The 22,758-nt window shown below is 49.6% G+C and overlaps 1 protein-coding gene across 6 annotated transcripts in view; it reads right to left on the minus strand.

Annotated features, from left to right (window-relative positions):
* add2 (adducin 2 (beta)) overlaps nt 1-22,758 on the minus strand; it is a 156,442-nt gene that overhangs the window by 80,745 nt on the left and 52,939 nt on the right. Inside the window, exon 1 of one of the 6 annotated variants that reach the window (XM_078239253.1) lies at nt 13,749-13,771. The exons of the other annotated variants lie outside the window; for them this stretch is intronic. The gene's annotated coding sequence lies outside the window, so the exon portion shown is untranslated. Of the gene's footprint in view, nt 1-13,748; nt 13,772-22,758 lie in introns of those variants that run through there. 6 annotated transcript variants of the gene reach the window in all.

Below are 22,758 nucleotides of genomic sequence, written 5' to 3' on the forward strand. Positions count from 1 at the left end.
ATCAGTTGACGTAGCGTCTGCATGGTCTCCCCAATGTACCATGCCTCGGGATATCCTTTCCTGCAGGTATCAGGTAGACAACGTTGGCCGAGTTGCAAGAGTAGGTACCGTGTACCTGGTAGATGGTGTTCTCACGTGAGATGATGGCATCCGTGTTGATGATCCGGCATGTCTTGCAGAGGTTGCTGTGGCAGGGTTGTGTGGTGTCATGGTCACTGTTCTCCTGAAGGCTGGGTAGTTTGCTGCAGACAATGGTCTGTTTGAGGTTTGAAGGCAAGAAGTGGGGGTGTGGGGATGGTCTTGGCGAGATGTTTGTCTTCATCAATGACATGTTGAAGGTTCCGAGAAGATGTCGTAGCTTCTCTGCTCCGGGGAAGTACTGGACGACGAAGGGTACTCTGTCCGCCGTGTCCCGTGTTTGTCTTCTGAGGAGGTCGGTGCGGTTTTTCGCTGTGGCGCGTCGGAACTGTCGATCGATACTCTCGCAACTCGGCCAAACGTTGTCTACCTGATACGCTGCAGGAAAGGATGTCCCGAGGCATGGTACATTGGGGAGACCATGCAGACGCTACGACAACTGATGAATGAACACCGCTCGACAATCACCAGGCAAGACTGTTCTCTTCCTGTTGAGGAACAGGGCATTCGGCCTCTGATCTTCGGGTAAGCGTTCTCCAAGGCAGCCTTCATGACACACGACAACACAGAGTTGCTGAGTAGAGACTGATAGCCAAGTTCCGCACACATGAGGACGGCCTCAACCGGGATCTTGGGTTCATGTCACGCTATCTGTAACCCACATGACTTGTCTGGGCTTGCAAAATCTCACTAACTGTCCTGTCTGGAGACAATACACATCTCTTTAACCTGTGCTTAACGCTCTCTCCACCCACATTGTCTGTACCTTTAAGACTTGATTACCTGTAAAGACTCGTATTCCAACCATTATTTTGTAAATTGAGTTTGTGTCTTTATGTGCCCTGTTTGTGAACTGAAATCCCACTCACCTGACGAAGGAGCAGCGCTTCGAAAGCTCGTGCTGCCAAATAAACCTGTTGGACTTTAACCTGGTGTTGTGAGACTTCTTATAATGAATGTAGACAGTCTTGGAGTTTTCAGAGAAATATAGAGATTTCAGAAGCCTACAAAACTCTCCTAACCTCAACCAAAACCGTCAAATGCCCTTCTGCAAAAAAACCTGTTTCTTTCCGCGATATATCCAGGACTGCACATAAACCACAACATCACAAGACCCTGTCAATCACTCTAATCTGAAATCCCAGGGGAATTTAGGTTAACAAAAGTCCATTAACTCAACTTAACATTGCAAGGCTAAAATGAATAATTGTCCTGCTCTCCCAAAATCTGAGCATTCCCTCCAAACCTACCGACTGCCTATGGCATAAAGCTGACTTTAAAAATATTCCCCTTAAAGAATAAAATGAATATATATATTTATATTAGAGGCATTACTATCATCACTTAACTGCAATGTTAAACTGATGTATAAGCACATTCAGACATCTTGAGACCAGGGAAGGTGCTATGGAAATGCAAAAACATTCTTTCTAAACTTCCTATCTGAAGGAATACACCCATCGCCTTGTGGTTTGGAAGTATTTTCCCAGATTCCAGTCTACTTTTGCTCCTCCTTGTCGTCTCTCACCTGAACTGGTGCACATCAACTGAACTGTGGATGCAAGGTCTACTATCATGACCTCTCCTTGCCTCCCACTGACATTCCCGGTTTACAGATACTCACTCCCTTTAAAGATATGTCCCTTTATCTGCTTGTAGGAACATAGAAACATGGGAATTGGGAGCAGAGTAGGCCATTCAGCCCCTCGAACCTGCTCCGCCATTCACTCAGATCATGGCTGATCTCTCCCTGGTCTCCAGTCCACCTCCCCACCTGTTCCCCATATCCCTTTAACCCGGTTTTTATCAGAAATATATCCATCTCCTTCTTGCAACCATTCAATGATTCAGACTCCCCCGCGCTATGGGGCAGCGAGTTCCACAAACTCACCACCCTCTGCGAGAAGTAGTTCCTCCTCATCTCAGTGTTAAATCTACCACCTCTCAGCCTATACCCTGTGACCTCTTGTTCGAGATTGCCCCACAAGGGGAAACATTTGGTCCACGTTTACTTTATCAATCCCTTTTAGAATTTTATATACCTCGATCAGATTCCCTCTCATCTTTCTAAACTCCAGCGAGTACAAACCCAAACTGTTTAATCTCTCCTCCTACGTCAACCCTTTCATCCCCGGAATCAATCTGGTGAACCTCCTCTGAACTGCCTCCAGTGCCGCAACATCCTTCCTCGGATAAGGAGACCAAAACTGGACACAATACTCCAGATGTGGTCTCACCAACACCCGATACAATTGCAGCAACACTTCTCTACTTTTATACTCTAGTCCTCTTGCAATAAATGTCAACATCCCATTTGCCTTTTTATTACATGCTGCACCTGCATATCGACTTTCTGTGATCCATGGACACAGACACCCAGATCCCTCTGCATGGACGCATCTTGAATCTGCTTTCCGTTTAGGTAATAATTTTCCTTTTGATTTTTTTTTTCTTTGCCAAAAATGGATAACCTCACACTGAATCTGCAAAATTTTGGCCTATTCTCCTAGCCTATCTGTAGTCATCTGTAAAATCTTTATCTCCTCTTCTGCCTGTTTTCCCGCCTGTTTCAGCATTATCCGCGTCAGTTGCCATCTCCGGTAAATTATTCCGTGTCGGAAAATCGCGCTGGATGGAAATTTAGCTGCTAACATGCTTCCGACATCTAATCACCCGGAACTAGACCTCAGGCAATGTAACCGGTGACCAGTTGGTTCTCCCAGGACTCCAGTCTTCCCTGTTGTTTATCCTCCCTACAATCCTTCACACTCTCAAATAGCCTTCTTTGAATTTCCCATTTCACCACCCACCTTCCCGTGAGACAGTTCCCCATTTCCCAAACTTTCCTGCCAAACTATAATCTTCCCTCGGCAAACAATGTCTCCTCGGCAACCAGTGCTCCCTTGGCAACTGGTGTCCCCTCGGCAAACAGTGTCTCCTTGACAATCAGTGGCCCCCCGGCAACCAGTGTCCCCTTGGCAACTGATGTCCCCTCAGCAACTGGTGTCTCTTTGGCAATCAATTACCCCTCGGCAACTGGTGTCCCCTCGGCATCTGGTATCCCCGAGGCAACAGTATCCTCTCGGCAACAGGTGTCCCCTCGGCAACAGGTGTCCCTTCGGCAATTGGTGTCCCCTCGGCATCTGGTGTACCCTAGGCATCAGTGTCCCCTCAGCAACTGGGGTCCCCTTGGCAACTGGTGTCGCCTCGGCAACTGGTGTCCCCTCAGCAATCAGTGGCCCCTCGGCAACCAGTGTCCCCCTCGGCAACTGGTGTTCCCTCAGCAACCGGTGTCCCCTCGGTAACCGGTGTCCCCTCGGCAAATGGTGTCCCCTCAGCAAACGGTGTCCCCTCGGCAAATGGTCTCCCCTCGGCAAATGGTGTCCCCCTCAGCAACCAGTGTCCCCTCGGCAACCAGTGTCCCCTCGGCAACCGGTGTCCCCTCAGCAACTGGTGTCCCCTTGGCAACCAGTGTCTCCTTGGCAACTAGTGGCCCCTTGGCAACCGGCATCCCCCCCAGCAACTAGTGTCCCCTTAGCAACCGGTGACCCCTCAGTTAACAGCATCCCTTCTGCAACTTTCAGCCCTTTGGCAACTGGCCTCCCCTTGGCAACAGGCATCTCCTTGGCAACTGGTGTCGCCTTGACAACCAGTGTCCCCTTGGCACTCAACCTCCACTTGGCAACCATCGTCCTCTTGACAACAGACATCCCCTTGGCAAAAGGCATCCCCTTGGTAACTGCCTCCCCTTGGCAACCAGTATCCCCTTGGCAACAGGCAACCCCTTGGTAACAGGCCTCCCCTTGGCAACCAACCTCCCCTTGGCAACAGGCATCGCCTTGGCAAATAGCATCTCCTATTCATCTTCACCGCACAGTTTCTAAGCACCTACATCCTTCCTACCCTGGAGGAGACGTGAAGCAGTTGTGGCTTCATTGATGTCTCACCTGACTTTAGCCTGAGTTCCGAACTTTCTTCTTCCATTCCCTGAGTCCCGGCAGTTGCCAAGTGGACTCTGGTTGCCGAGGAGATTTTCTGGTTGCTGAGGAAATGCCTGTTGCCGAGGGGACAGCGGTTGCCATAGAGGCATCTGTTACTGGGTGTGGGTGGGAGTGCATTAGTTGCTGGAAAGTTGATGGTTGCCAAGACGACATCAGCTTGCCGAGCGGAAATGCCAATTACTGAGGGGCCACCGATTGCGGAGGGGAGTTTGGTTGCCGAGGGGATCCTGGCTGCCCAGGGGATGCCGGTTGCCAAAGGGATGCTGGTTGCCAAGGGGATGCGGGTTGCCAAGGGATACTGGTTACTGAGGGGAGGCCAGTTGCCGAGGGGAGGCCGGTTGCTGAGGGGAGGCTGGTTGCCGAGAGGACACTGATTGCCAAGGGGACACTGATTGCCAAGGGGACATTGATTGCCAAGGGGACACTGATTACTGAGGGGACACCGCTTGCCAAGGGGATGCTGGTTGTCGAAGGGACGCTAGTTGCCGGGGGGACAGTACACATCCTTCCAAGGAGAAGGCGATATGTCTCCACCCTGCCGTTTCCCAGCTACCAGCTCCGGATGGGGAAGGCTAGTGGCATTATCGTTGGCCTATTAATCCAGAAACTCTGCTAATGTTCTGAGGACCTGGTTTCGAATCCCGCCACGGCAGATGGTGGAATCTGAATTCAATAAAAAATATCTGGAATTAAGAATCTACAGATCTCCATGAAACCATTGTCGATTGTCGGAAAAACCCATCTGGTTCACTAATGTCTTTTAGGGAAGGAAATCTGCCGTCCTTACCCGGTCTGGCCTACATGTGACTCCAGAGCCACAGCAATGTGGGTGACTCTCAACTGCCCTCGGGCAACTAGGAATGGGCAATAAATGCTGGCCCAGCCAGCGACGCTCCATGAACTAAAGAAAAGTTGGTGTCTTCAGGTAAGTAATGGAGGTGAGTGAAAGGGGAATGAGAATATCATCAACAAAATATTTGCAGCAACACTTTAGGGCGGCAATGTGGCACAGTGGTTAGCACTGCTGCCTCACAGCGCTGGGGACCCGGGTTCGATTCCCGGCTTGGGTCACTGTCTGTGCGGAGTCTGCACGTTCTCCCCGTGTCTGCGTGGGTTTCCTCCGGGTGCTCCGGTTTCCTCCCACAGTCTGAAAGACGTGCTGGTTAGGTGCTAAATTCTCCCTCAGTGTAACCCGAACAGGCGCCGGGGATTTTCACAGTGACTTCTTGGAGTGTTAATGTAAACCTACTTGTGGCACTAATAAATAAACTTAAACGGAAGTGAAATGATAATTGCCCTTTGTTTATTGGGAATGCAATCCCATCATGTGTCATAGAATCATAGAAACTAGAAGCAGGAGGAGGCCATTCGGCCCTTCGAGCCTGCTCCACCATTCATTTTGATCATGGCTGATCATCAAATACAATATCCTGATTCCCCCCATATCCCTCGATCCCTTTAGCCCCGAGAGCGAAATCTAATTTCTTCTTGAAATTATATAATTTGGCCTCAACTACTTTCTGTGGGAGTGAATTCCACACATTCACCACCCTCTGGGTGAAGAAATTTCTCCTCACCTCAGTCCTAAAAGGTTTACCCCTTATCCTCAAACTATGACCCCCGAGTTCTGGACTCCCCCCACCATCGGGAACATTCTTTCTGAATCTACCCTGTCTAACCCTGGTAGAATTTTATAAGTTTCTATGAGATTCCCCTCTCACTCTTCTAAACTCCAGTGAATATAATCCTAACCGACTTAGTCTCTCCTCATATGCCAGACCTGCCATCCCAGGAATCAGCCTGGTAAACCTTCGCTGCACTCCCTCTATAGCAAGGACATCCTTCCTCAGATAAGGACACCAAAACTGCACACAATACTCCAGGTGTGGCCTCACCAACACCCTGTACAACTGCAGTAAAAAGAGATGTCCAGCCTTCCCGATACCTGTTTAAATCGCAGTGAACCGTGGGGATTAGGGAATTATGGGGACTTTGCCAGGAAAGGGATGGAGAAGGGGAGTTTATCTCCAACATATGTTACGCTGTCACACAGACCATCTGTGCCTCTGCAAGGCGCACTGAGGGTTATGTTCTATTTTTGGCTGAATCTCGGCCTGTGATCAGGGAAAAAAATCGAACCGCCAAGATGAGTCACCAGCAGAAGAAGAGAGTTGGGTGAACTTAATTGGTCGCCAGGCTGATTGTGTGGCGAAGCTGGTATCAGTAACAGTGATAATCAGCCTCGCTTTCTGCAGCCGGTATCGGTGGGGGGGGGGGGGAAGGGGGGGATCAGGATTTGAATTCGATGATCAGCCATGAACATAATGAATGGCAGAGCAGGCTTGAAGGGCCGAATGGCCTCCTCCTGCTTCTAGTTTCTATATGAAGTCACATGGGATCAGAGGAGAGCTGGCAAGATGAATACAGAACTGGCTTGGCCATAAAAGACAGAGGGTAGCCGCAGAGGGGTGCTTTTCTGAATGGAAGGCTGTGACTCGCAGTGTTCACAGTAGGAAGTCTCACAAAACCAGGTTAAAGTCCAACAGGTTTATTTGGTAGCAAAAGCCACAAGCTTTCGGAGCGCTGGTCCTTCGTCAGGTGAGTGGGAGTTGTGTTCACAAACAGGGCATATAAAGACACAACCTCAATTTACAAGATAATGGTTGGAATGCGAGTCTTTACAGATAATCAAGTCTGAAAGGTACAGACAATGTGAGTGGAGAGAGGGTTAAGCACAGGTTAAAGAGATGTGTATTGTCTCCAGCCAGGACAGTTAGTGAGATTTTGCAAGCCCAGGCAAGTCGTGGGGGTCACAGATAATGTGACATGAACCCAAGATCCCGGTTGAGGCCGTCCTCATGTGTGCGGAACTTGGCTATCAGTTTCTGCTAATGCGACTCGGCTGGAGACAATACACATCTCTTTAACTTATGCTTAACTCTCTCTCCACTCACATTGTCTGTACCTTTAAGACTTGATTACCTGTAAAGACTCGCATTCCAATCATTATTTTGTAAATTGAGTTTGTGTCTTTATATGCCCCATTTTGTGAACACAACTCCCACTTACCTGACGAAGGAGCAGCGCTCCGAAAGCTTGTGGCTTTTGCTACCAAATAAACCTGTTGGACTTTAATCTGGTGTTGTGAGACTTCTTACTGTGTTTACCCCAGTCCAACGCTGGCATCTCCACATCATGACTGGAAGTGTTCCACAGGGATCAGTTCTCTGACCTTTGTTGTCCATAGTATATATAAATGATTTGGAGAAAAATGTAACTGGTCTGATTAGTAAGTTCGCAGACGATAAAAAAATTGGTGGAGTTGCGGATAGTGAAGAGGCTTGTCAGAGGATACAGCAAGATATAGACCAGTTGGAGACTTGGGCGGAGAAATGGCAAATGGAGTTTAATCCGGACAAATGTGAGATAATGCATTTTGGAAGGTCCAATGCATGTAGGAATTATACAGTAAATGGTAGAACCCTTAGGAGTATTGACAGGCACAGGGATCTGGGCCTACATGTCCACTGATCACTGAAATTGGCAACGCAGTTGGGTAAGGTAGTCAAGAAGGCATACAGCATGCTTGCCTTCACCGGTCGGGGCATTGAGTATAAAAATTTGCAAGTCAGGCTGCAGGTTAGGCCTCATTTAGAATATTGTGTACAATTCTGGTCGCCACACTACCAGAAGGAAGTGGATGCTTTGGAGAGGCTACAGAAAAGATTTACCAGGATGTTGCCTGGTCTGGAGGGTATTAGCTATGAGGAGAGGTTGGATAAACTCGGGTTTGTTCTCACTGGAATGGCGGAGGTTGAGGGGTGACCCGATAGAAGTGTACAGGATTATGAAGAGCATGGACAGAGTGGATAGTTAGGTGTTCTTTCCTAGGGTAGAAAAGCCAAGTACTCGGGGACATAGGTTTAAGGTGCGTGGGGAAAAGTTTAGAGGAGATGTGTGAGGCAAGTTTTTTTACGCAGAGGGTGGTGAATGTCTGGAATGCGCTGCCCAGGGAGGGGGTGGAAGCGGGTACGATCGCGGCATTTAAGGGGCAACTAGACGAATACATGAATAGGATGGGAATGGAAGGATATGGACTCTGTAAGTGCAAAAGGTTTTAGTTTCGGCAGACATAATGATTGGCGCAGGCTTGGAGGGCCGAAGGGCCTGTTCCTGTGCTGTACTGTTCTTTGTTTCTTTGCTTCTATGAGATCATGCCCAAGTCAGTGGTCCCAGCTGCCTGGGTGAGGGGCGTGGGTTGTAGGTAACGTGTACCACAAATCATTTCTTAAAATATGTGTCGAAGTGCTCACATCTGGCACTCCCATGGTGGGCGTGATGCACAGCAGGGAAGGTTAAATAACGAACTCAGAGGAGCTCCCTTTACCCGGTTTAATCCTGATCTTTGGAGTTGTAGTTAATCGGTGAAAAATTATGGATCGTTTGGCCATGTACATGTGTATCACCTCATCATCGTGTAGAGGAGAACATGCCCCTGTCTACATCAATGGGGATGAAGTAGAAATGATAGAGAATTTCAGGCTTCTAGGTGTCCAGATCACCAACAACCTGTCCTGGTCCCTCCCATGCCGACGCTATAGTTAAGAAAGCCCACCAACATCTCTATTTTCTCAGGAGGCTAAGGAAATTTGGCATGTCCGCTATAACTCTCACCAGTTTTTACAGATGCACCATAGAAAGCATTCTTTCCGGATGTATCACAGATCCTGCACTGACCAAGGCCGCAAAAAACTACAAACAGGTGTGAACGTAGCCCAGTCCATCATGCAAACCTGCCTCCCATCCATTGACTCCGTCTACACTTCCCACTGCCTCAGGAAAAGCAGCCAGCATAATCACTGCATTGACAGTGAAACTGAGAGTGTCCCAAAGGAAACACTCTGACTCCATCCATTCTTGGGATGTGGGCGTCGCTGGCTGGCCAGCATTTATTACCCATCCCTAGTTGCCCGAGGGCAGTTGCTGTGGATCTGGAGTCACCTGCAGGCCAGACCAGGTAAGGACGGCAGATTTCTTTCCCTAAAGGGAACCAGATGGGTTTTTCCGACAATGGGTCATCAGTAGATTCTTAATTCCAGATATTTTTTTATTGAATTCAAATTCCACCATTTGCCGTGGCGGGATTCGAACCCGGGTCCCCAGAACATTGGCTGAGTTTCTGGATTAATAGTCTAACGATAATACCACTAGGCCATCGCCTCCTCAGAAGTATTTGAGCTTCTCCTTAGCTAAGAGTGCTGGTGGAGGGGGTGACTCTGGGCTTACCCACCCTGTAATTAGCCCTCAGTGACAAGCTTACATAATGATTACAGTTTGTTACGTCTGATAGTCACTCCACTGACTGATTATAACAATTACACAGTCACTCCCTGGGAGACCTCCTTTGTCAAGGGCTTGCGAACGCAGGGGGGGAGTGGAGGGTGCTACAGGAATGAACTGAGCTGCCTCAAATGTTTATACTTCATTTCCAAAATGGATTGGTTTTCCTCCATGGTTGGGGAAAAGGATCGGGCTGATGGAGGACCTTCGGACAGTGAAACTACCTTGCCACACTTTCAGAAGTCTCACAACACCAGGTTAAAGTCCAACAGGTTTATTTGGAATCACGAGCTTTCGCAGTGCTGTTCCTTCATCAGGTGAATCTCCGAAAGCTCTTGCTTCCAAATAAACCTGTTGAACTTTAACCTGGTGTTGTGAGACTTCTTACTGCGTTTACCCCAGTCCAACATTGGCATCTCATCATGGTTTCCACACTTTGATTTGATTCATTATTGTCACATGTATTGGGATACAGTGAAAAGTATTGTTTCTTGAGTGCTATACAGACAAAGCATACCATTCATAGAGTACATGGGGTGACGGAAAGGAGAGGGTGCAGAATATAATGTTACAGTCATAGCTAGGGTGTAAGATCAACTTAATATAAGGTAGGTCCATTCAACAGTCTGATGGCAGCAGGGAAGAAGCTGTTCTTTAACGGTTGGTACATGTCCTCAGAGTTTTGTATCTTTTTCCCAACGGAAGAAGCTGGAAGAGAGAATGTCCGGGGTGCGTGGGGTCCTTAATTATGCTGGCTGCTTTTCCTGAGACAGCGGGAAGTGTAGACGGAGTCAATGGATGGGAGGCTGGTTTGAGCGATGAACTTGGCTACATTCACAACACTTTGTAGTTTCTTGCAGTCTTGGGCAGAGCAGAAGCCATACCAACCACGTTCTCCCAGTGTCTGCATGGGTTTCCTCTGGATGCTCCAGTTTCCTCCCACAGTCCAAAGATGTGCGGGTTAGATGGATTGGCATGTTAAATTGTCCCTGAGTGTCAGGGCGACTAGCTAGGGTAAATGCATGGGGTTCTGGGGATGGGGCCTGGGTGGGTTGTGGTTGTGGCAGACTCGATGGGCCAAATGGTCTCCTTCTGCACCGTTATGATTCTATGATCTATAAGCTGTGATACAACCAGAAAGAATGCTTTCTATGGTGCATCTGTAAAAGTTGGAGAGTCGTAGGTGACATGCCAAATTTCCTTAGCCATCTGAGAAAGTAGAGGCGTTGTTGGGTTTCTTAACTATAGTGTTGGCATGGGGGGTGGGTGGGGAGGACAGGTTGCTGGTGATCTGGACACGCTAGAAACTTGAAGCTCTCGACCCTTTCTACTTCATCCCCGTTGATGTAGACAGGGGCATGTTCTCCTTTACGCTTCCTGAGGTCAATGACTATCTCCTTCGTTTTGCCGACATTGAGAGAGAGATTATTGTCATCGCACCAGTTCACCGGACTATCTCTTTCCTGTGCTCCTGTGGAGTGTAATGTTGTCATGTCGACTGCTCGCTTTCCCCTGGGCGAGGTAGTATTTCTGAATCCGCCCTCCAGGTGGTTAGCGTGATGCGGCTTTTGAGGAAATGAAAGCTTGTTGGCTGTTTTTTTCTTCAAATAAACATCTCTTTTGAGAAACGGCGAACAGACTTCCCTCCCTCCCCGTAGCCAACCCCGCAAAGGTCACAGAGGTCGTGGTGGGGAGGTCACCAATCTGGAGGGGAAAGATAGGAGACAAACGCAGGAAGTGGTGGCTTCCTCTCCTGTCACTGCCATTTGGCAATATGTGGGAATGTCTGTGCACGGGACGGCTGTATACACACACACACACACACAAAACTATCTCCGACCTGGCTTCCACCCCCATTTCCACACCCCTCTCCCCCACCCACCTCCCGTTGCGTCAGCGTGAGCTCCGGCCTGAGAGGAGGACACTAGGGTTTTTGCGCTCGCTGACTTAGAGCGGCCAACTCAATGAGATGACAGTTGCGTCTTGCGCAAGTAGACAAGGCTACAATGAAGAGCAGTGGAATGCGCGCCTTCATTGGCAGAGCTTAGCGTTAGGGATCACAGAATCCCAACAGTGCAGGAGGAGGCCATTCGGCCCATTGAGCCTGCACCAACAACAATCTCACCCAGGCCCTATTCCCATAACCCCACATATTTACTCTGCTCATCCCCCTAACGCGAAGGGGCAATTTAGCATGGCCAATCCACCTAACCTGCACATCTTTGGACACTAAAGGCAATTTAGCATGGCCAATCCACCCAACCTGCACATCTTTGGACACTAAAGGCAATTTAGCATGGCCAATCCATCTAACCTACACATCTTTGGACACTAAAGGCAATTTAGCATGGCCAATCCACCCAACCTACACATCTTTGTCACTAAAGGCAATTTAGCATGGCCAATCCACCCAACCTGCACATCTTTGGACACTAAAGGCAATTTAGCATGGCCAATCCACCTAACCTGCACATCTTTGGATACTAAGGAGCAATTTAGCATGGCTAATCCACCTAACCTACACATCTTTGGACACTGAGAGGCAATTTAGCATGGCCAATCCACCTAACCTGCACATCTTTCGGACTGTGGGAGGAAACCGGAGCACCCGGAGGAAACCCACGGGGAGAACGTACAGACTCCACACAGTCATCCGAGGCTGGAATGGAACCCCAGGGTTCCAGGCGCTGTGAGGCAGCAGTGCTAACCACTGTGTCACCCAGTAAAAGTAAGGATATAATGTTGGGACTGTATAAAACGTTGGTGAGGCCACAATTGGGAGTATTGTGTTGCAGTTCTGGTCACCACATTACAGGAAGAACGTAATTGCTCTGGAGAGAGAGTGCAGAGGAGTTTTACAAGAATGTTGCCAGGTCTAAAAAAGTGTAGCTACAAGGAGGGATTGGAGAGGCTGGGGTGATTTTCCTTGGAACAAAGAAGGCTGAAGGGTGACTTGATAGAGATGAGGGGAAGAGATAGAGTGGGCAGGATAAAATAGTTTCCCTTGGTGGAGAATTCTCGAACCAGGGGACACAGATTCAAGATAAGTGGTAGTCAGTGTAGAGGGGACATGAGGAAGAACCTTTTTACGCAGAGGGTGTTGGGTGTCTGGAATTCACTGCCCGAGTTGGTGGTGGAGGCAGAGACTCTAAACTCTTTGAAACAGTACCCGATCTGCACCGTAAGCGCTGAAGTTACAGGGCCAGGGGCTGGGTGCAGAAAGGTGGGATTAGAAAGGGCACCTGGGTGTCCATGGGTTGGCCTGGACAAGATGGGCCAAATGGCCTCCTTCTGTGCTGTGGTTCTAAGTGCACAGCGCGAGTCCGCAAAGAGTGAACAGGTGTTCCTCTTACTCTCCTTATGACGGGCATCACGACCCTTCACAGAACCACAGATTGGCTCCAGCAACAGAAGGAGGCCACCTCGGCTGTACTGGCTCTCTGACCAAGCAGTTCGGGACCAGATCAGAATCTCCAAGTACATTAATAAGTTAGACTAGACCCCAACTGTTTTGTTTTGATTTTGAACTCGTGTGAGCAGTGGAAATTATTGAGAGCTTCGGGTTTCTAGGTGTCCAGATCACCAACAACCTGTCCTGGTCCCCCCATGCCGACACTATAGTTAAGAAAGCCCACCAACGCCTCTACTTTCTCAGGAAGCTAAGGAAATTTGGCATGTCCGCTATGACTCTCACCAATTTTTACAGATGCACCATAGAAAGCATTCTTTCTGGTTGTATCACAGCTTGGTATGGCTCCTGCTCTGCCCAAGACCGCAAGAAACTACAAAACGTCATGAACGTAGCCCAATCCATCACTCAAACCAACCTCCCATCCATTGACTCTGTCTACACTTTCCGTTACCTTGGGAAAAGCAGCCAGCATAATCAAGGACCCCACGCACCCCGGACATTCTCTCTTCCACCTTCTCCCATCAGAAAAAGATACAAAAGTCTGAGGTCACGGACCAACCGACTCAAGAACAGCTTCTTCCCTGCTGCTGTCAGACTTTTGAATGGACCTTGCATTAGGTTGATCTTTCTCTACACCCTAGTTATGACTGCAACACTACATTCTGCACCCTCTCCTTTCCTTCTCCCCTACGTACTCTATGAACGGTATGTTTTGTCTGTATAGTGTGCAAGGAACAATATTTTTCACTGTATCCCAATACATGTGACAATAATAAATCAAACAATATTTTTCACTGTATCCCAGTACATGTGACAATAATAAATCAAATCAAACAAAATCATGGGCTCATAATCACCCAGGGCAGGAGATTCTGTTGAGTTCATCTATCTGGAGTCAGAAAGGAGGCTTTGACAAGGAGATTATGGAGTGGCAGAGTGGTTAGCACTGCTGCCTCACAGCGCCAGGGACCCGAGTTCGATTCCCGGCTTGGGTCTGTGTGGACTTCACACGATCTCGCCGTGTCTGCATGGGTTTCCTCCGGGTGGTCCGGTTTCCTCTCACAGTCCAAAGATGTGCAGGTTAGGTGGATTGGCCATGATAAGCGGTCCATTAATATCAGGGGGATTAGCAGGGTCAATATGTGGGGTTACGAGGATGGGGCCTGGGTGGGATTATTGTTGGTGCGGGGTCAATGGGCTGAATGGCCTGCTTCTGCACTGTAGGGGTTAGATGTAATTGTGTACTATGTCAGGTTTTATTGATTACTAGGCCGAAGCCTGCAATAGTCGAAGTTCTCACACGCCGAAGGGGCTGTCTTCAGTGTGAATTCACACTGCACGGTTTGGATTGAATTTTCCAACAGCCTTTTCCGGGAAACTGGCCCTCTTCCCGGATTTATTGAACAGGAAAAGCGTCTCTCAAGTCGGATGTTGTGTTCCAGACTCCTCAGAATCGCTCCCTCTTCCCCTCGAGTCCCGAGCCACGGAAAGCAGGGTGCGGCTGTTGTTGTGAAGCCTTCGGCCTACTGCGAACCGTTGCCAAGCCTGGTAAACCGGGAATACGAGACACCTGGGAGAATGCAGCAGCCGGCTCGGATGATTTCAGACAGATTGAGGCAATTATCCGAATCCCAGGAGGACGTGCGCAGGCTGGCAAACAAACCTTTCCCCTCCCGTGATTGGCTCATTCCCCGGGGGCACGGCTGGTGGATGAGATGCCTGTGTAGTGTTTACCCCGGCCTGTCCCTTTAAGACTGTCAAGCTACCCCTTCCTACTTTTCCTGTCACCTCGCCTGAAGCCAAGTCTGATCAGAACTCCGACACAACGGCCTAGGTTAACTGGGCCCCGAAACTCTTGAGTCAAGTCCAACTCCAGAGACTAACCCAGGATTGGGGCAGGTAAGGACAGGGTGGCCACCCCAAGGTGATGGGCAACCAGATTAGCTCACTAAAGGCCCAAGTTGGGACCATTTGACAATGTTCTCCACCATTTTGTTGACTATGCTAATTTAAAGTTGATTTCTTTCCAGAACAGGGCTGTCACTGGCTGGGTCAACATTTATTGCCCATCCCTAGTTGCCCATTCAGAAGGTGGTGGGTGAGCTGCCATCTTGAACCCGCTGCAGTTCCTGAGATGTAGGTACACCCACAGTGCTGTTAGGGAGGGAGTTCCAGGATTTTGACCCAGTGACTGTATTTAAATTTATTTATTAGTGTCACAAATTGGCTTACATTAACACTGCAATGAAGTTACTGTGAAAATCCCCCAAGTCACCACACTCCGGCGCCTGTTTGGTTACACTGAGGGAGAATTTAGCACCGAACCAGCACGTCTTTCGGACTGTGGGAGGAAACCGGAGCACCCGGAGGAAACCCACGCAGACACGGGGAGAACGTGCAGACTCCGCACCGACAGTGACCCGAGCCGGGAATTGAACCCGGGTCCCTGGCGCTGTGAGGCAACTACTGTGCCACCCTGCCGCAAAAGTATTCCTCAGTTGGGGTGCTTTGGGTACATCCCCAAGCAGGTTTTAAGTATCGCGAGGGTTCCTGCCTCCGGCCACGCTTTCAGGCAGTGATTCCCATCGCCCCCGATTAAAAACCTTTCTCCTCAAATTCCCTCTGAACCTCCTCCCTCAATCGCTCGCCCTCAGATATGGACCCCTCAGCTGAAGTGAGTGGAATACTCCTGTACGCTCTATCAAGGCCCGTCTCCTTTGCTTGGTTTGTACAATATGGCACAGGTTCAGGGCGAGAGGGGGAAAGTTTAAGGGAGATGTGCGGGGGAAGGTTTTCATGCAGAGAGTGGTGGGTGCCTGGAGCACGCTGCCAAAGGAGGTGTGGAAGCAAGTGTACCCAAGGACCTTTTGTGTGGCCAACATGATCCGGGGGTCATGACCTCCTGGGCTTCCAAACTTTCACTTCTAGGTCAATGGCGAGATATGAACATTAATTAGGAACACTGACATACAGAGGGATCTGGGCGTTCAGGTCCACGATTCCCTAAAAGTGGCAACACAAAGTGATTAAGAAGGCGTATGACACATGCTTGCCTTCATCAGCCGGGGCATTGAATACAAGTTAGCAAATCATGTTGCAGCTATATAAAACCTTGGTTAGGCCACATTTGGAGTATTGTTCTGGTCACCACACTACCAGAAGGACGTGGAAGCTTTGGAGAGAGTGTAAAGAAGGTTCACCAGGATGTTGCCTGGTCTCGAGGGTGTCGGCTATGAGGAGAGGTTGGATAAACTGGGATTGTTTTCACTGGAAAGACGGAGGCTGAGGGGAGACCTGATCGAGGTCTGCAAAATGATGAGAGGCACAGACAGGGTGGATAGTCAGAGGCTTTTCCCCAGGGTGGAAGTGTCAATTACAAGGGGGGCACAGGTTCAAGGTGAGAGGGGAAAGTTTAAGGGAGATGTGCGGGGGAAGGTTTTCACGCAGAAAGTGGTGGGTGCCTGGAATGCGCTGCCAGAGGAGGTGGTGGAAGCAGGAACATTAGCAACAGTTAAGAGGCATCTGGATGGGTTCAGGAATAGGGAGGGAATAGAGGGATATGGACCGGGTAAGGGCAGAGGTTTTTTTTACTTTAGTTGGGGCATCATGGTCAGCACGGGCTTGGAGGGCCGAAGGGCCTGTTCCTGTGCTGTACTTTTCTTTGTTCTTTGTTTATATGAAGATGGTGGACATTGGCACTGACCAATGGCCTCAGGAGGGGCGGACTGTTTGGAAAGGGGCATTGGGAGAGGAGCACAGAGGTGAAATAACTGGCTGTGGAGGGAGGGTGCAAACCGAGGCCTATGAGGGCCTTCGGGGGCCTGCGGCCATCTCTAAGGCGGAGGCTGCCTTGCCAGGGTGGGGCTCCTGAACTCTGACCCGGCGGTGCTTAACCTGGGGACCACCAGAGGGGGAAAGCACCGAGACTTCCGGACGCAGATGAGGGAAGGAATGAGCAGGAACGGGACTGAGCAGGGTCCAAACTCCGGTGGCACAGTGGTTAGTACTGCTGCCTCACAGCGCCAGGGACCTGGGTTCGATTCCAGGCTTGGGTCACTGTCTGTGTGGAGTTTGCACGTTCTCCCCCCGTGTCTGCGTGGGTTTCCTCCGGGTGCTCCGGTTCCCTCCCACAGTCCAAAGATGTGCAGGTTAGGTGGATTGGCCGTGCTAAATTGCCCCTTAGTGTCCCGGGATGTGCAGGTTAGGTGGATTGGCCATGCTAAATTGCCCCTTAGGGTCCCGGGATGCGTAGGTTAGGTGGATTGGCCATGCTAAATTGCCCCTTAGGGTCCAAAGATGTGTAGGTTAGGTGGATTGGCCATGCTAAATTGCCCCTTAGGGTCCCGGGATGCGTAGGTTAGGTGGATTGGCCATGCTAAATTGCCCCTTAGGGTCCAAAGATGTGTAGGTTAGGTGGATTGGCCATGCTAAATTGCCCCTTAGGGTCCAATGATGTGTAGGTTAGGTGGATTGGCCATGCTAAATTGCCCCTTAGGGTCCCGGGATGCGTTGGTTAGAGGGATTAGCGGGGTAAGTATGTGGGGTTATGGGGATAGGGCCTGGGTGGGATTGTTGTCGGTGCAGGCTCGATGGACTGAATGGCCTCCTTCTGTACAGTAGGGATTCTATGATAGAGACCAGTCAATTTTGACAAATGGCTGCCCCTTGTGACTCTCACCTCATTCACTGACTACCCGTCCCTGGCTCTCCCTTTCTCGTAACACAGAAACATCGAAACTAGAAGCAGGAGGAGGCCATTCGGCCCTTCGAGCCTGCTCCGACATTCATTTTGATCACGGCTGATCATCAAATTCAATAATCTGATCCCCCCCTTCCCCCCCCATATCCCTCGACCCCTTTAGCCCCAAGAGCGAAATCTAATTTCTTCTTGAATTCACACAACGTTTTGGCCTCAGCTACTTTCTGTGGGAGTGAATTCCACACATTCACCACCCTCTGGGTGAAGAAATTTCTCCTCACCTCAGTTCTAAAAGGTTTACCCCTTATCCTCAAACTATGACCCCTAGTTCTGGACTCCCCCCACCATCGGGAACATTCTTTCTGAATCTACCCTGTCTAACCCTGTTAGAATGTTATAAGTTTCTATGAGATCCCCTCTCACTCTTCTAAACTCCAATGAATATAATCCTAACCGACTTAGTCTCTCCTCATATGACAGACCTGCCATCCCAGGAATCAGCATGGTCTATAATCCATGTAATTGGCCAACAGGAACCGGAAGGATAATGGACACCAGCTGGGTACAGTTCACTCAGCAGCAAGTCTATGTACAGGGACCTGGGTTCTCCTTGCCTCATGTGGCCACACGCGGTACTGCAGCTCGAATTTACCCAGGGGAAATCAGGAAAAAGGCTGGGACGATCTTTGGGGGTCATTTCTGGCACCTCATTTGCCAAAACCCCCAACCCATCTGCGGGTTGAGACCGCCCCGGCCACCCCACCGCACCCCACCCCCCCAACCCGGCTTTGCTGGAGAGCAAAGTGAAACGTTTTTTTTCTGAGGTTTGTTGGGGTGGCCAGATTTGGCACAGCAAAATCCCACCAAGTGACAATGGGGATGCGTAATCGGGTTCTGGGATGTGGATTGAGGGGGCAAAGGTGGAGCTTGGGAAGAGAGAGAGAGAGATAGCCTCAGAGAGTACGAGAGAGGGAGAGAGAGAGATGTGGGGGGCAGAGAGAGAGAGAGTGAGTGAGAGTAAGTGACTGAGAGTGAGAGAGAGATTGAGAGAGGGACAGAGAGAGAGAGAACGAGATGGAGAGAGAGTGAGAGTGAGTGAGAGGGAGAGTGAGAGAGAGAGAAAGCGAGAGGGGGAGAGAGTGTGAGTGAGAGAAAGTGAGTGAGTGAGTGAGAGACAGAGTGAGTGAGAGACATAGCGAGTTAGAGAAACAGTGTGAGAGAGTGAGAGAGAGAAAGAGTGAGCGAGAGAGAGACACTGAGAGAGAGAGAGAGCGAGAGGGGGAGAGAGAGAATGAGAGAGAGAGAGAGAAAGCGAGAGGGGGAGAGAGAGTGAGTGAGAGAGAGTAAGTGAGTGAGTGAGTGAGAGACAGAGTGAGTGAGAGACATAGTGAGTTAGAGAAACAGTGTGAGAGAGTGAGAGAGAGAGAAAGAGTGAGCGAGAGAGAGACACTGAGAGAGAGAGAGCGAGAGGGGGAGAGAGAGAATGAGAGAGAGAGAGAAAACGAGAGGGGGAGAGAGAGTGAGTGAGAGAGAGTAAGTGAGTGAGTGAGTGAGAGACAGTGTGAGTGAGAGACATAGCGAATTAGAGAAACAGTGTGAGAGAGTGAGAGAAAGAGTGAGTGAGAGAGAGACACTGAGAGAGAGAGAGCGAGAGGGGGAGAGAGAGAATGAGAGAGAGAGAGAAAGCGAGAGGGGGAGAGAGAGTGAGTGAGAGAGAGTGAGTGAGTGAGTGAGTGAGAGACAGTGTGAGTGAGAGACATAGCGAATTAGAGAAACAGTGTGAGAGAGTGAGAGAAAGAGTGAGTGAGAGAGAGACACTGAGAGAGAGAGAGCGAGAGGGGGAGAGAGAGAATGAGAGAGAGAGAGAATAGAGGGAGAGAGAGAATGTGTGACAGAAAGTGTGTGAGAGAGTGAGTGAGTGAAGGGAGAGAGGGTGTGTGTGTGAGACAGAAAGTGTGTGAGTGAGAGAGTGTGGTGAACCATCGTTGGTTACCACTGGGGGTTGTTCTTATGTTACTGTTGGGTTAGGGTGTTGTCACTGTGGGGGTTGTACAAGGTTGTTGGGTTAGGGTGTTTACCTGTTGTTAATGTTATTATGGCACATCCCGGTGGGGCCCCGCCTCCGGAGGAGAGGTATAAGACCCTCTGCTCCGGCAGGACCCCTTCAGTCTGAACTGGTGTATTCGTGTTAGTAGTTCCATTGTTAGACAATAAAAGCCTTCAATACTGAAGCCTTGTTCCATGTGCTTGATTGTCGCGCATCAGAGAGAGAGAGTGAAAGGGGAGAGAGAGAGAGGGTGAGAGAGAGAGGGAGTGAGAGAAAGAGAGAGAGAGATGGAGAGTGTGGCGTGAGAGAGAGAAAGTGTGTGAGAGAGTGAAAGAGAGGGAGGGAGAGTGGGAGAGAGAGCGCGAGAGGGAGAGAGAGTGCAAAACAGAGAGAGAGAATAGAGAGAGAGATTGAGAGAGAGTGAGAAAGCGAGTGAGAGAGAGAGAAAGAGTGAGGGAGAGAGAAAGAGGGAGGGAGAGAGAAAGAGGGAGGGAGAGAGAAAGAGGGAGGGAGAGAGAAAGAGAGAGACAATAGAGAGATAGAGTGTGTGTGAGAAAAGAGTGCGTGTGAGAGAGAGAGATTGAAAGAGAGAGAAAGTGAGGGAGAGGAGAGAGAATGAGAGTAAGAGAGAGAGAGAAGAGAGCGAGAGAACAAGAGGGGGGAGCGTGAATGTGAGAATGAGAGAGTGTGAGAGAGAAAACAAGAGAGAGAGAGAGAGACATGGCAAGAGACAGATAGAGAGAGACAGAGAGAGAGAATGAGAGAGAGAAGGGGAGAGAAAATGAGATAGAGAACGGGGGGAGGGAGGGGGAGAGGGAGTGAGAGAGAGAGTGAGAGAGAACAAGAGAGTGCGAAATACAGAGAGAGAGAGAGAGAGGCAGAGAGCGAAGAGAGAGATCGGGGAGTGAGTGGAAGAGGGAGGGAATGAGAGAGAAAGATAAAGAGTGTGTGTGAGAGAGTGAGAGAGAGGGAGGGAGAGAGCGAGGGACAGACAGCAGAAGAGAGAGGGGAATGAGAGAGAGAGAGAGAGCGAGAGAAAAACAAGAGTGGGAGGGGAGGGAGAGTGTGTGAGGGACAGAGAGAGGAAGTGGGGGGGGGGGGGATGCTTTGCAGTGAGGAAGCCAGCATTAAGATGCCACATTGAGCCTGTGTGTTTATAATGAGAGAGGGGTTCACTGGCTGGCAGCGGTACCCCAGGGGGGATGGGAGGGCTGATCTGCCCCAGCTGCAGAGATCTCCAAGGGCGGAGGCTGCTGGCTTTATCTCTACTTAGCAGATCCGAGAAGCTCTTCCCCCGTACTGTCACCCAGTAAACCACAACCGTCCCACCCCTCTGGTATTAGTCAACAACATCAGTCTGCAGCTATATGTCCTCTTCAAGATAGTCAAATCATAGAATCATAGAAACTAGAATCAGGAGGAGGCCATTCGGCCCTTCGAGCCTGCTCCACCATTCATTATGATCATGGCTGATCATCCAATTCAATATCCTGATCCCCCCCTTCCCCCCACATCCCTCGATCCCTTTCGCCCCAAGAGCGAAATCTAATTTCTTCTTGAAATCACACAATGTTTTGGCCTCAGCTACTTTCTGTGGGAGTGAATTCCACACATTCACCACCCTCTGGGTGAAGAAATTTCTCCTCACCTCAGTTCTAAAAGGTTTACCCCTTATCCTCAAACTATGACCCCTAGTTCTGGACTCCCCCCACCATCGGGAACATTCTTTCTGAATCTACCCTGTCTAATCCCGAGACGCTTCGTAGGAGTGTTATCCCCCCAATATCTGACACATTGTCGGAAAAACCCATCTGGTTCACTAATGTCCTTTAGGGAAGGAAATCTGCCGTTCTTACCGGTCTGGCCTACATGTGACTCCAGAGTCACAGCAATGTGGTTGACTCTCAACTGCCCTCCAAGGGGCAACTAGGGATGGGCAATAAATGCTGGCCCAGCCAGCGATGCCCATGTCCCTGGAATGAATAAAAACAACTGAACTGGGACACCCAGATCCCTCTGCACTTCAGAGCTCTGCAATGTCTCACTATTAGGATAATAAGTTGCTGCCTATTTGCATTCAATTATCGATTAAGGTTTGTGGAGGGGTTGTCAAATTCTGATGCCTAATATACCCCCCTGGGAATGACCTCAGGATGTTTCTTTTTTTGAGTTAAAGTCGCTATATAAATGGAGACAGTGATTGTTGACTGTTACCAGCGACAGACGAAATAAATTACACCCCCAACAGGGTTTGACCTTTAACCTTTGGCTCCAGAGGTGAAAGGGCAATTAGGGTCATGGTGTCATGGCTTCCTTCCATTGTATAGACACAGGAAGAAACCCATTCAGACTGTCCCATCCCACACCCCATACATAATGAAAGCTCGGGTTGCCTGTGAGCCACCTGGTTACCCATAACAATGGACACCCAGTGTGGAATAACGTGCAGCTTAAGCCTTCACAACGCTTGTAGGGTAACGGAGAACAAAATGGCCACCTCCTACGCCATTACCGTTGCGCAGTTCTGTCAGCATTTTCAACAGGCCCAGAGAAAGAAACAAAGTAAAATGCACAGAGAATCAAATCTTGTCCAAGGGGATGGGGAGAAGGAAAATAGAATATTGATGCAGGAGGAGGCCATTCGGCCCTTCGAGCCTGCTCCGCCATTCATTTTGATCATGGCTGGTCATCAAATTCAATATCCTGAGAAGAACATAAGAACATAAGAAATAGGAGCAGGAGTAGGCCATCTGGCCCCTCGAGCCTGCCCCGCCATTCAATAAGATCATGGCTGATCTGAAGTGGATCAGTTCCACTTACCCGCCTGATCCCCATAACCCCTAATTCCCTTACCGATCAGGAATCCATCTATCCGTGATTTAAACATATTCAACGAGGTAGCCTCCACCACTTCAGTGGGCAGAGAATTCCAGAGATTCACCACCCTCTGAAAGAAGAAGTTCCTCCTCAACTCTGTCCTAAACTGACCCCTCTTTATTTTGAGGCTGTGCCCCCTAGTTCTAGCTTCCTTTCTAAGTGGAAAGAATCTCTCCACCTCTACCCTATCCAGCCCCTTCATTATCTTATAGGTCTCTATAAGATCCCCCCTCAGCCTTCTAAA

The sequence above is a fragment of the Mustelus asterias genome, chromosome 22 (assembly GCF_964213995.1).
Source record: "Mustelus asterias chromosome 22, sMusAst1.hap1.1, whole genome shotgun sequence".
NCBI classification, from domain to species: Eukaryota; Metazoa; Chordata; class Chondrichthyes; order Carcharhiniformes; family Triakidae; genus Mustelus; species Mustelus asterias.